Source organism: Scyliorhinus torazame, chromosome 29 (assembly GCF_047496885.1).
Source record: "Scyliorhinus torazame isolate Kashiwa2021f chromosome 29, sScyTor2.1, whole genome shotgun sequence".
Lineage (NCBI taxonomy): Eukaryota > Metazoa > Chordata > Chondrichthyes > Carcharhiniformes > Scyliorhinidae > Scyliorhinus > Scyliorhinus torazame.
This window is the reverse complement of record NC_092735.1, coordinates 32,013,730-32,022,122: the sequence shown is the minus strand read 5'-3', so window position 1 is coordinate 32,022,122 and position 8,393 is coordinate 32,013,730. Positions and strand designations below refer to the sequence as shown.

Sequence of the window (8,393 nt, the reverse complement as noted above, 5' to 3'; positions counted from 1 at the left end):
AGGGGGGATGTCATGATATTCAAACACACACATCATGATGGACACACTAACAGGCAAATCAGAGTACACAACACCACAACCAATCACAGACAAGAACACCAACCACATAAAAAGCACGAGCACGACACCTGGAGGTCAGTAGGTCTGGGGAGAAGGAAGCATGAAAGAGCTGTTGAAACACCACAAGCAGGGAGCCCCCCTCGTGCAGAGTGCAAAGACCAAGTTGTAAATAGCAAGTTTAAATAAACAAGTGTTGTACCATATGCAACTGTGTTGGCTCTTCTGTGTGTTAGAACACCCAACACCACAGATCCTAATAATAATAATTGTTTATTGTCACAAGTAGGCTTCAATAAAGTTACTTGTGACAATAAAGATTATTATTATTATTAGTTGCAGACACAGTCGCTGCCCAATGCTACTGCCAGACTGGCCCAGATTGAGGCACTGCGCATGCGCACTGCTGGCCGGTCCGGCTGCCGGCACTGTGCCTGCGCGCTCTGCTGGCCGGGCATGCTACCGGGATCTGCGCCTGCGCGGGGTGGAGAGATTACGTCGGTGACGCGTGATGTCATCCGCCGGCAGTACGTCACTGCGGCCGACCTTTCCCATTGGCCGGAGGCGCCGGTGAAGTCATCGACAACAACAGGAAGCAGAGGCCCCGAGCCCACCGGAGTCCCAGGAGTGTGAGAGACAGGTCCGCCCGGGGGGAGGGGGAGGTCAGCTCGGGCAGAGGGGTCAGCTTAAACCCCGCCCCCCCTCACCACCGCCCCCCCCTCACCACCGCCCCCCCGCCTCACCACCGCCCCCCCGCCTCACCACCGCCCCCCCCACCGCCACTCCCCCCCCCCCCTCACCGTCCCTTCCCCCCTCACCGTGTCCCCCCCTCACCGCCCCTTCCCCCCCTCACCGCCCCTTCCCCCCCCCTCCTCACTGTCCCCCCCCCCCTCCACCATCCCCATCCTGCCCCCTCATCCTCCCGTCCCCCTCACCATCCCCATCCCCTCCTCACCATTCCCCCCTGCTCCCCCTCACCACCCCCCCTGCTCCCCCTCACCACCGCCCCCCCTCACCACCGCCCCCCCGCCTCACCACCGCCCCCCCCCCATCCCGCCTTTCCCCCCCCCCCCCCCCCACCGCCACTCCCCCCCCCCTCACCGTCCCTTCCCCCCTCACCGTGTCCCCCCCCCTCACCGCCCCTTCCCCCCCCCCCTCCTCACTGTCCCCCCCATCCTGCCCCCTCATCCTCCCGTCCCCCTCACCATCCCCATCCTCCCCCTCACCATCCCCTCCTCATCATCCCCTCCCCCCCTCACCATCCCCTCCTCACCATTCCCCCCTGCTCCCCCTCACCACCCCCCTGCTCCCCCTCACCACCCCCCCGCTCCCCCTCACCACCCCCGCTCCCCCTCACCACCCCCTGCTCCCCCTCACCACCCCCCTGCTCCCCCTCACCACCCCCCTGCTCCCCCTCACCACCCCCCTGCTCCCCCTCACCACCCCCCTGCTCCCCCTCACCACCCCCCTGCTCCCCCTCACCACCCCCCCTGCTCCCCCTCACCACCCCCCTGCTCCCCCTCACCACCCCCCTGCTCCCCCTCACCACCCCCCTGCTCCCCCTCACCACCCCCCTGCTCCCCCTCACCACCCCCCTGCTCCCCCTCACCACCCCCCTGCTCCCCCTCACCACCCCCCTGCTCCCCCTCACCACCCCCCTGCTCCCCCTCACCACCCCCCTGCTCCCCCTCACCACCCCCCTGCTCCCCCTCACCACCCCTGCTCCCCCTCACCACCCCCCTGCTCCCCCTCACCACCCCCCTGCTCCCCCTCACCACCCCCCTGCTCCCCCTCACCACCCCCCTGCTCCCCCTCACCACCCCCCTGCTCCCCCTCACCACCCCCCTGCTCCCCCTCACCACCCCCCTGCTCCCCCTCACCACCCCCCTGCTCCCCCTCACCACCCCCCTGCTCCCCTCACCACCCCCCTGCTCCCCCTCACCACCCCCCTGCTCCCCCCTCACCACCCCCCTGCTCCCCCTCACCACCCCCCTGCTCCCCCTCACCACCCCCCTGCTCCCCCTCACCACCCCCCTGCTCCCCCTCACCACCCCCCTGCTCCCCCTCACCACCCCCCTGCTCCCCCTCACCACCCCCCTGCTCCCCCTCACCACCCCCCTGCTCCCCCTCACCACCCCCCTGCTCCCCCTCACCACCCCCCTGCTCCCCCTCACCACCCCCCTGCTCCCCCTCACCACCCCCCTGCTCCCCCTCACCACCCCCCTGCTCCCCCTCACCACCCCCCTGCTCCCCCTCACCACCCCCCTGCTCCCCCTCACCACCCCCCTGCTCCCCCTCACCACCCCCCTGCTCCCCCTCACCACCCCCCTGCTCCCCCTCACCACCCCCCTGCTCCCCCTCACCACCCCTCTGCTCCCCCTCACCACCCCCCTGCTCCCCCTCACCACCCCCCTGCTCCCCCTCACCACCCCCCTGCTCCCCCTCACCACCCCCCTGCTCCCCCTCACCACCCCCCTGCTCCCCCTCACCACCCCCCTGCTCCCCCTCACCACCCCCCCTGCTCCCCCTCACCACCCCCCTGCTCCCCCTCACCACCCCCCTGCTCCCCCTCACCACCCCCCTGCTCCCCCTCACCACCCCCTGCTCCCCCTCACCACCCCCCTGCTCCCCCTCACCACCCCCCTGCTCCCCCTCACCACCCCCCTGCTCCCCTCACCACCCCCCTGCTCCCCCTCACCACCCCCCTGCTCCCCCTCACCACCCCCCTGCTCCCCCTCACCACCCCCCTGCTCCCCCTCACCACCCCCCTGCTCCCCCTCACCACCCCCCTGCTCCCCCTCACCACCCCCCTGCTCCCCCTCACCACCCCCCTGCTCCCCCTCACCACCCCCCTGCTCCCCCTCACCACCCCCCTGCTCCCCCTCACCACCCCCCTGCTCCCCCTCACCACCCCCCTGCTCCCCCTCACCACCCCCCTGCTCCCCCTCACCACCCCCCTGCTCCCCCTCACCACCCCCTGCTCCCCCTCACCACCCCCCTGCTCCCCCTCACCACCCCCCTGCTCCCCCTCACCACCCCCCTGCTCCCCTCACCACCCCCTGCTCCCCCTCACCACCCCCCTGCTCCCCCTCACCACCCCCTGCTCCCCCTCACCACCCCCCTGCTCCCCTCACCTCACCTCCCTCTCACCATCCACCTCACCATCCCCTCCTCACCCTCTTCCCCCTCCCCCCTCCTCCCCCTCCCCCTCCTCCCCCTCCCCCTCCTCACCATCCGCCCCCTCACCATCCGCCCCCTCACCATCCTGCCCCCTCACCATCCTGCCCCCTCACCATCCTGCCCCCTCACCATCCTGCCCCCTCACCATCCTGCCCCCTCACCATCCTGCCCCCTCACCATCCTGCCCCCTCACCATCCTGCCCCCTCACCATCCTGCCCCCTCACCATCCTGCCCCCTCACCATCCTGCCCCCTCACCATCCTGCCCCCTCACCATCCTGCCCCCTCACCATCCTGCCCCCTCACCATCCTGCCCCCTCACCATCCTGCCCCCTCACCATCCTGCCCCCTCACCATCCTGCCCCCTCACCATCCTGCCCCCTCACCATCCTGCCCCCTCACCATCCTGCCCCCTCACCATCCTGCCCCCTCACCATCCTGCCCCCTCACCATCCTGCCCCCTCACCATCCTGCCCCCTCACCATCCTGCCCCCTCACCATCCCCCTGCTTCTCCCCCCCCCCCCCCCCCCCGCCCCCCCCTCCTCTCACCATCCCGCCCCCTCACCACTATCTCTCCCTTCAGCCCTCTTCCCCCTCCCCAGGACGCTAACCTGCAGGGTTGAATGCCCCTCTTCTGGTAGAAGTGGGGGGGTGTTTGTTTTCGGTGGTTTTTCAGGATCCATCACGGTTCTGTGGGTTGCATCCTATTCCAGGAAGCCTCCACTCTCTCGGCCTGAGTACCCAATCCGTGCCGCCTCTCCCAGTGCAGAGCTGATGGAGTGCTGCACTCCCAGAGGTGCTGCCTTTTGGGGAACAAGTCAAACTGAGCTGCTTGTAAAAGATCCCATGGCACTAAGAGCTGGGGAGTTCTCCCCAGTGGCCTGGCCAATATTTATCCCTCAACTCACATTTAAAATATATATATATATATACATATATATAATCTGGTCATTGTCACGTTGATGTTTGTGGGAGCTTGCTGTGTGCAAATTGGTTGATGTCTCCGACAATAAGGATACACCACTGGCTCAAGTGTTTTGGGACATTGAGAAAGGCTCTGTAAATTCAAGTGATTCCTTCCTTTGTGGAAACCGGAAAGCCTGCGTGAGAATTGTAATTTTTCTCTGTTGAAAGGACAGCGCTGCCTGGTAAACTGTGCTGACCCCCTCTTGCTGCTTTCCCTCCCTCCCTCCTGCAGCTCACTGAAGCACCATGAATGCCATATTCGGTAGGAGAAAGACCCCGGAGGAGATGCTACGGCAGAACCAGCGGGCCCTGAATCGGGCCATGCGGGAACTGGACCGGAGCGGCAGAAACTGGAGCAGCAGGAGAAGAAAATCATAGCTGACATTAAGAAAATGGCGAAACAAGGGCAGATGGTACGAGTGAGAGAGGATGTTGAGGAATTCTTTCGTGGCAGGTAGCTTCTTGCCACTTTCGAGTACGGGAATTCAAGATGACGATATGCGTCACAGTTGCATTGTAATGAGTTGAACATGCCTTGGGTAATCTGGAATGGTGGTTCCAGGTCTAATCGTCGTAATTCTTTTGATTCCTATTTTAAGCCACCAAGACAGAAATTTCAGCAATGGGCGGCACGGTAGCACAGTGGTTAGCACCGTTGCTTCATAACGCCTGGGGTCCCGGATGCGATTCCCGTCTTGGGTCACTGTCTGTGCGGAGTCTGCACGTTCTCCCCGTGTCTGCGTGGGTTTCCTCTGGGTGCTCCGGTTTCCTCCCACAAGTCCTGAAAGACGTGCTGTCAGGTGAATTGGACATTCTGAATTCTCCCTCAGTGTACCCGAACAGACGCCGGAATGTGGCGACTAGGGGATTTTCACAGTAACTTCATTGCAGTGTTAATGTAAGCCTAATTGTGACAATCAAGATTATTATTATTATGCATTGGAGGCAGTTCAGAGGAGGTTTACCAAATTAATACCTGGAATGAACGGGTCGTCTTGTGAGGAAAGGGTGGACGTATTGGTTTTGCTTCCACTGGAGTTTAGAAGAGTAAAGGATGACTTGATTGAAGTGCATATTATCCTGAACAACCTTGACAAGGTGGACTTGGAAATGATGTTTCCTCTTGTGGGTGAGTCCAGAAACAGAGGGCACTGTTTTAAAATCAGGGGTCACCCTTTCAGGACTGAGATGAGGAGAAATTATTTCTCGGAGGGTTGTGTGACTTTGGACCTCTGTTTCAGAAGGCGGTGGAGGCCGGGATCGTTGGATATGTTTAAGGCAGAGATAGATTCTTATTAGGCAAGGGGATCGGGGGTAGATGTGAATGTAGAACTCGACACCACGTAAGCCATGAACATACTGAATGGCAGGTGGAGCAGGCTCACCGAGCGAAATGGCCTATTTCTGCCCCTATTTTGTATGTTCAAAGAGAAACCAGAGAGGTACAGGAGGGAGAAAGGAATAGGAAGATAGGTTGATAGGGAGGGAGGAGGCTCGTGTGGAGTAAAAATAACAGCATGGACCATTTGGGCTGAATGGCCTGTTTCTACGTCTGTAAATCTGGTGATTATCTGAGCAGTTCCAAACTTCGCTTATGATCCTCTCTGTTTTTTCCCAAATCCTAGGACGCAGTTAAGATAATGGCGAAAGACTTGGTGCGGACACGGCGCTACGTGAAGAAATTTATCATGATGAAGGCGAACATCCAGGCGGTGTCCCTGAAGATCCAGACGCTGAAATCCAACAACACCATGGCCCAGGCAATGAAGGGCGTCACTAAGGCCATGGCCACCATGAACCAGCAGGTAAGATAGGACCCGCCCATACCTTTGTTACTGCTGGAGTGAGCAAGTGTCGGTTGTGAGGGGAGTGAGAGAGTGTGTGTTGCAGGAGAGGAATTAGAGAGCTGGAACTTTCTCCCAGGGATTTGGTTGCTGCCATGTACAAGGCATCAGAGCAATGGGTCATTCAGAGTTGTGAGACTCATGGTGGCTGCAGAGATGCTGAGGGATTTAAGGTACCTCCTGGAGTGAATTTTGAAAAATGCTGGGAATGGGCAATTCATTTACCAACATTTACATAGAAACATAGAAGACAAGCAGGAGGAGGCCATTCCGCCCTTCAAGCCTGCTCCACTATTCATCATGATCACAGCTGATCATCAAGTTCAATACCCTTCTCCTGCCTTCCTCCCATATCCCTTGATCCCTTTAGCTCCAAGAGCTATATTTATTTCCTTCTTGAAATTCGACAACATTTTGGCCTCAGCTACTTTCTGTGGGAGTGAATTCCACAGATTCACCGCTCTCTGGGTGAAGACATTTCTCCTCGCCTCAGTCCCAAAAGGTTTACCCCTTATCCTCAAACTAGGACCCCTGGCTCTGGGCTCCCCCACTCAGGAACATTCTTTCTGAATCTACCCTGTCTGATCCTGTTAGAATTTTATAAGTTTCTATGAGATCCCCTCTCACTCTTCTAAACTCCAATGAATATAATCCTAACCGACTTAGTCTCTCCTCATTAGACAGTCCCGCCATCCCAGGATTCAGCCTGGTAAACCCTCGCTACACTCCCTCCATAGCAAGAACATCCTTCCTCAAATAAGGACACCAAAACTGCACACAATACTCCAGCTATGGCCACAGCAACACCCTGTATAATTGCAGTAAAATATCTCTATTCCTATATTCACATCCTCTCGCTATGAAGGCCAACATACCATTTGCCTTCTTTACAGCCTGCTGTACCAGCACGCTTCCTTTCAGCGTCTGATGCACGAGGACACCAAGGTCTCGCTGAGTATCCACCTCTCTCAATTTACACCAATTCAAATAATCTGCCTTCCAATTTTTGCTACCAAAGTGGATAACCTCACATTTATCCACATTATACTGCATCTGCCATGCATATGCCCACTCACTCAGCCTGTCCAAATCCCGCTGAAGTATCTTTGCATCCTCCTCACAGCTCACCCTCCACCCAGCTTTGTATCATCTGCAAATTTGGAGATAACACATTTAGTTCCCTCGCCCAAATCATTAATATATAATGTGAACAGTTGGGGACCTAGCACAGATGAACAGTTGCGGACCTAGCACAGATCCATGCGGTACCCCACTAGTCACTGCCTGGCAATCCGAAAAAGACCTATTTGTTCCAAATTTTTGCTTCCTTTCTGCTAACCAGCTTTCCATCCATCTAGAAAGGGATAAGATGAGATAACTTAACTGCCTTTTCTCTTCCGATGCTGTGATTGGTAATATTGTTTATTCCAGTAACCAGGGTTCATTGGGGCTTTTTAGCCTTCATTTCAGAATGCGCGATTTGCACTATTTATTTTTGACAAGGGGCTTAGTTATCCTGCAGTTGTGACCGAAGCTTAAGATCGCTGCTTTTGCTTTTGGGAGGAACTGTAGGGATGGCACATGGTTTCGACCACATATTTAGACCAAACGCAGTGTGGGTAATCGCTACTTAGGTACCCGGATTTCCTGCCGCACAAGAGCTACTGACCTTAATTCCCTCCCCAATCCTGTTCTCCCATGTTGCAGTTGAAACTGCCTCAGATTCAGAAGATCATGATGGAGTTTGAGAAGCAGTCGGAGATCATGGATATGAAGGAGGAAATGATGAATGACGCCATTGATGATGCCATGGGCGACGAAGATGACGAGGAAGAGAGGTCAGTGAAGGATATACCACAGTGGGTGTTAGGGAAATGGAATCCGGAGCAACACAATGAGAATTGAATCCCACACAGTGTGTTGAAGTATAAAACCAGACGCCCGTCCTTTTTGTGGTAGTTCCTTTATTACAGAATGCAACCTTGCGTAACGTCTGGCTCCTCCCAACCCGCCCAGTGTCCCAGCAGTCCTGATCAGGATTAAAAGAAAACTTAAACTAAAACGAAGTGTTGTTTTGGGAGCCAATGATGCGCTCTAGCCGCTGCATTGCCCACATGGAAGGCGTAGTCTCTCTCTATTCTTTTGTAAGAAGTCTTACAACACCAGGTTAAAGTCCAACAGGTTTGTTTCGATGTCACTAGCTTTCGGAGCACTGCTCCTTCCTCAGGTGAATGAAGAGGTCTGTTCCAGAAACATATATATAGACAAAGTCAAAGATGCAAAACGATGCTTTGAATGCGAGCATTTGCAGGTAATTAAGCCTTTACTGAGCCAGAGATGGGGGTA

General features: G+C 57.7%; 1 pseudogene; it reads left to right on the top strand.

The window, feature by feature from the left end:
- Nucleotides 1-4,438: 4,438 nt before the first annotated feature.
- LOC140404139 (charged multivesicular body protein 2a-like) lies at nucleotides 4,439-7,952 on the top strand (annotated as a pseudogene).
- Nucleotides 7,953-8,393: the final 441 nt, after the last annotated feature.